Here is a 6521-nt window from a genome sequence, read left to right as displayed (position 1 = left end):
CAACTTTTCATGCTGCAGGTCTCGAGTTCGAGACATGAGAAGAACATTTTAAGGTATTTCACAAATAAAGTCCTCCAGTGAAACAAGTTTGAGTCCTACAGAGGGGGCAGAGTTTTACCCCAATTAATTGTCGTCCCTTCGGGCGGTTTAGTTGGGGGGATCTCCTCCTACTAGGTATTGAAGGTGATGGGGCACTTTAACGCGGACCCGGTTAAGACAACGTAACTTAGATTCCATGTTGCGAGCAAATGATCCACACATTTAAAAAAAAAGGAAAATTGCATATATACCCAAAAACAACATCTAAATTACAAATATCTCCAACAAAACTTAAAATAATAAATATACCCAATCTTATTCTTTTGTACTCGTATAAATTTGACAATTATACCCTCAATTGTTCCAATTCTCAAACATATAATCATACAAACACATACATACATAAACTATACAGCAAATTTTTTCTTTTATCTTTATCTCTATATCATCACCAATTCGCCATCTATCTTTATGTATACAAATACATGTATGTATATCTTATATCATATATCACGTAGGTATATGTATACTTTCAAATAACAAAGAAATTGTCCACAAGTCACATATGCCTATATCATCACCAATATATAATATCACACATACATTCATCTATATCTGCCTAAATCACGTATCTACTTTATTTCTCACTACCCATATCCAGTCGGCTATTTTCTAGCCGCCCAAATATTCCACGGAGTAGCAGTGAGCAGCAGCTGGAGGTGTCGAATATTGAACAACCACAAGTGGAGAAAGATATGATTATTGGTGGAGGATATAATGATTGTATAAGGTAGACGAGGATTAACGGGTTGTACATATAAAGAAAAAATTGTATGCTTATAAAACTCCATTTTGATAATGATGAGAATGATGGGAATCTTTGATTAGAGCATCAGGTATGGATGCAGAATACAGAACCATCCAGAATGTCATCTCAACGCCACATCAGTTTTCATCATTTCATCAACTTTAAACAGTTATGGATGCAGAAGCACGCAGAACATCATTTATTTTATTTTATTTATTATTATGAACTACACAAAATATTTTTGTAACTCAATTTAATTCAAGTATATATTACACATTAATGAAAAAATTATACAGAGTACTTAGCAAATGGCTTCTTGTTACATTAAAATATGAATTATATACTTTTAATTCCTAAATGAAGTTTTCATGTTGTAGATAACTAAAGGATACCACGTGAATAGTTCTATTATCACTCGATTTTGTTTATAAGAATATATTTTCTATTTTTCAAAGAAAAAAAAAACAAGCTCATCATTGCAGTAGTGGAAAATTGAAAATATATATGCTTCCTCGTCTTCTTCTTCCAACAACCTACCGCCAGGAAACGAAGAGATCTAAGTGAAAGATTGAAAGGTAAATTTTAATTAAACCATTTGATGAATCCTTAAGAATCCTTAGTTAGATCTAACATGGGATTGCTTCAAACAAACCAACCACTACATCTTCACTGAAAGACCTTTAGATATTTAAAAATTAACAAATTTTTTTACACAACTACAATTCCTTCTTCTTTCTCTTTTTACAGTTGTTTAAGTATTTAAATAAACAAAAAACACTTGCAACACACATATCTTGGGCTCTTGGCTACCTTTATCTTCATCCAATCAAAAAACCAAAAGGCAATATTAATATATTAGATTATTACGGAGTAAAACAACAAAGACAAAAGTTTTACTCGTACTATATTTAATAGATAGATGGGCCTACAAATTACTACAGACAAAAAGATTTATCAATGCCGCACATCGGCAAGTTAACGAAGAATATTGATGATTCTTGATCTAGTATCCGGTAAAGAACATAGGAAGAATGGACTTCTGCTCGGCGCCAACTGCCAAGTCATCATTCGAGGTCCGCATATTTCATCCATACCCTATGCTCTTAGATCGATTGAAGTGTTAACTTTTAGATACTATTAGAAGATATGGAATTTTGATTTACTAAACAAATAAAGTTTTTAGTTTGTGAGATTTGATTTTTGGTGGATAAAAAAAAGGGGAAGAAAGGTATAATGGTCTTGAGATATAATTTGCTTAATGAGATGTATATAAATGGATAAATATGTATTTTTAAAGAAAAAATTGGGTATATTTGTTATTTAAATTTTTAGCTGGAGATATTTGTAATTTAGATATTGTTTTCGCTGGATCTCCAACCCCTTCTTCATGGAAAATACCTTGAGATGAGAAACCCAATATTTGAACCCGAGACCTTGGAGAAAACTTACCTCCGAAGCTCACATAATGAATTTAAAAGATACTTCTGGCTAACTTACCTAAGTGAAGTTGGTTAAGTATTAACAGTGTAACTATGTGAGGAAGACGTTTACTTCCTTAAAGTAGACATTACTCGAATTATATTATATATTATGTCATAAAACTATACTATAAGGCTCAAGTACATATGCACATTAACGTAGTAATCAAATCTTCATCTTTATTTATTTATATTATTATATTATTAATAAAATGTAGTAACATCATGTTTTTTTTCTCTTTCATATATGTAGATTGTTTCTTTTTAGTTATATACGTATAGTATATGTTCTATTTTATTGTTATAAGTTATATATCTTGTTATAAAATCTTATAATAACATCATGTATCCAGAGTCAATACAAAGATCAATATAAGGGGCAAGGGTGTAGTCGACTTGTTTTATCGGCAAAAACCATCGGCAAGCTTCAGCAATTTGACAAAACTATAACACGTGTATCGGCAACTTTTGGCAAGGTATATCGACTAATTTTGACCGATGGAAGTGAACGTTGAGGCCTGACATGTGAATGTTGGGAGCGTGTTTTTTTTATTTGGTCAAAAGTGACCGCTTGGCAAGAATTGACACAAATTGGCAAAAAATGACACTACACCCTCAACATTGGCAAGAATCGGCTAGGATTGACAAGTTTTTGGCTAAATTCATGTGTCAAGCTCCTAATTGTTAGTTTTTTGCCAAAACTTGTCAAATTGCCAAAACATTGGCACTACATCCTTGCCCCTAAGTATCAATATCATTATATAATCGTCTTTTGCATTAATCTAACAAATTCTTTTTACAATGAATTATCGTAAAAAACCCCATGAGTCCATAACAAATTGACACACGCTTTCTGTCCGGATCCTTGGTATATTTCATGCTCGAAATGGAAATTAGCACGCCCCAGCCCGATGGCCCATATGTATAAGTATGTTACAAACATACAATAATGTTACATAAAATGTATGCAATGAATGGGCCAATGACATATAAAACTCATACCATATAAAGCTCCATTCAGCATGTATTGTTGTAAAGTTTTGAGTCTTGCATTTGGCACCAGTCTCGCCATCTAGTTAAAAAGTCTCTCATCCCACAAAACTCCTTGTAAAATCTTGCTTTTAGCAGAGCTGTAAAATAACAAAAATCTGACGAATAATTGGATGGATGTCTATTATGCTTTAACATAAAAAATTTTTTTTGTCATTATTTAAATCTCAACAAAGAAATGAAAGCATAATTCTTTGCTTGTTGTTCTCTTACTTACTTAATTGTGGGGGTCGTCCAAAATGCGAGCTTAGAGTCGTCAATGCGAAATCGCATTTAATTAAACAAAGTCATTGATACATATATATTCCAACGTCTATTTGTTGACATTCATTTATATTTCTTTTGGATGTATCTCTATAAATGAACAATTAAACAGAAATGTAAAATTTTATTTGTTAAGAAACTAATATATGTGCTCAATGTTCGTATTCATTTATTTGTTTGCTTAAACCTAAATATATAAACAAGCACACAAAAGTTTGATCATTTAATAGTTCATAGTTATTATTTTGTTTCGCTAAATGTAAATAAACCGAATATGAACAAATTAATTACGTTTTTGTTTGCTCAAATTGTTTACAGACCTAACATTTAGGACCAGGGTTGATTCAACCAAGCTAAACGAACAATATTCTTAAACAAAATACTACTCGTATTATTTAACAAAATATTTAGTAAGTTGAAAATTCTATCGCTTAAAATACGAATATACGAGTCTATATATGACAGTAGGTAGACATGACGCATGATGAATAAACAATTTAAAAAGTTGGATACATGTTAAAGACAAAGTTAAGGTAAACTACAAACACTTTTCGAAGATTTATATAATATTCTAGATTCACGTGTTAAAGAAATTTACCAAATGTTTTTTGCAAATTGCTCGTGTGTTTCACTTGTAAATTGTAATTTACTCCTTAAAATCAGACGAAACAAACAAAAAGAGTATAATATAATAATAATACGATAAACAAGTTTTTTATGCATGCATTTAGCATTTCCCATAAATAAATAAGTTATAAATCATAATGGTTGCATATCTGGCTTTGTAGCAGTTGGGGCCGAAACAACTTGCCAAGTTTACAACTTTCACTTGAAACTTGAAATAGTCTTGACGAGAGCCTGGATACTTACCTTTATTTCTCTTTCCCTCTATTACCAATTTACTATTCTATCTTCCTTACAAGTCAATCATTTTTAATCGTACATTATCAAATATATTCAAAAAAACTGTTATATGCCCACGAATACAACGGGGTAATGAAAGTGGCGGTAATAACGATGACGGATGATGGTGGCGGTGTAGTGGCGGCAGGGGTAGTGGTATAGTGTAGTTATTTATATAAAAGTAATTGATGTAAAGGATTAATGTAGTTGTTTTATGGGTTAAGAAATATATATTGTAAAACCGACTAGGTTGGATCAAGTGGTTGGAATGCTTGTCTCTTAAGACATAGGTCAAGGGTTCGATCATCATATTCAACAAGGCTGGAGGTCCTTTATAACCTTTAGTAAAACTACCTGTAAGAGGTCTCTTTACCTTTGGTAAGACTGTTTACTTCTCAACCTCATGTCATTGAATGTTACTTACTTTTTTGTAGGTATATTAATTTCAAATATCTAAATTAATGAATAAAAGAGAAAGATATTTTATATAGATCAACTTTGTTTTTTGAGAAACTGGGTAGCAATCAAATGCTTTATAATATAGTACAGATTTAAAAATGATTTGTATTATACAAAATCTTAAAGCATATTTGGTGATGTACCGTTAAAAATGATAGTATACGGATCATAGCGATAAACATCTCTTTTTTCCTTTTTATTTTTTCTTAAATGTTAATCTGTTCACATAAACATTTATAATGTTTGAAATGAGTCATTTGCTGTTTAGGATTTAGAAATGAGTCATTTTAAAAATATGATACTTTTGACACCTTGTATTTTTTTCCTAAATATATATAAATTTATTTTTTTTGAAATTTAATAAAAGCTATATATATAGTAGCAGCTTACAGCAAAGGGCCGAAATAAAATGACAGGTAAATGTAAAAGATAAGTTGGACTAACTAGTCATAAAGGTCATATCTACCCTTGTTACTTCGATTATTAATATATATATATATATATTAAAAACAAAGGTACGAATTTACGTGTAAAGAACAGAGTAACTTTTTTATTTTCACCACAATAGTTCAATTATTTACACTTTTAGCACTAAAAGGGTCAAATTAAAAGATCAAATTAAAAGGATTTGCGGAAGTAAACTTTAAATGATCAAATTAAAAGGATCGGTTAGGTTCATTTATTAAAAGGTGTTACTAGCAATGTCATCTCAATAAGTTCAAATAGAAATCCAACGATTGCCCAACATTAAAAAACCGACATCTAAGTAATTACAACTCATTAATGTCTAGACAAAAAACAATTGTCTAATATGAGAAGCTACTATTGGGTAAACTAAAGCCATCTTCATTGCAATCTACCCATGTCTCGCTCTTTATTCATCATCTAGCTCAAGCTACCTAAACCCGAGGGAACAAAATATTTTAAGAAACAAGTGTTAGCTAACGAATTAGCTAAGTAAGATAACACATGGTTAATAAATCATTTGTCCATTTAAACATTATGAAAAGTCACATTTCGTCGTTAAGGCACATATCACAAGCCATCACATCTATCATATCACATCTTGCATTAAACATCTTTCATATATGATGGATCATCCTAAATGTGCCTAGTCATCTTGTACATCTCACATATAACATCTAACATCTTGTAGTTGTGACATAAGTCATGTATCTTATATAGGTGTAAGTTTGTGTGTAGGCGGTCATAAGACCTTACACGAAACCACACACCCGACTGGATGGATAAGTCTTACGGCGGTCCATCAATGTCGTTAAGTAATGGCAAGCCAATCCCGGAGTAGTCCATATGTTCAAGACAATGGGCTGGTTAGGTCTCCCGGAGTTACTCAATCACATCTTACCATGTTGCAAGAAGCCACCCAAGCAACCACATCTACGTACTAGCCGGGCAAGGGCAAGTACGGGTTAAGCTTAACACTTTCATCTAAATTACGAGCTCGATTTCACATCTCATATAGTTTAGGTGTGCACATCACCTAAACATGCATCATATAG

The 6521-nt window shown here is 31.7% G+C and overlaps 1 long non-coding RNA gene across 1 annotated transcript; it reads left to right on the top strand.

The window, feature by feature from the left end:
* The first annotated feature begins 1280 nt into the window (after positions 1 to 1280).
* On the top strand, positions 1281 to 3127 carry LOC122582872. Its single transcript, XR_006321268.1, has 3 exons — positions 1281 to 1422; positions 1763 to 1920; positions 2679 to 3127. It is a non-coding gene; the product is annotated as an uncharacterized LOC122582872 (long non-coding RNA).
* The last annotated feature ends 3394 nt before the right edge of the window (positions 3128 to 6521 follow it).

This window comes from Erigeron canadensis, chromosome 9 (genome assembly GCF_010389155.1).
Source record: "Erigeron canadensis isolate Cc75 chromosome 9, C_canadensis_v1, whole genome shotgun sequence".
NCBI lineage: Eukaryota > Viridiplantae > Streptophyta > Magnoliopsida > Asterales > Asteraceae > Erigeron > Erigeron canadensis.
Note: the sequence above shows the minus strand (reverse complement) of the source record. Positions and strands in the feature narration are given on the sequence as shown.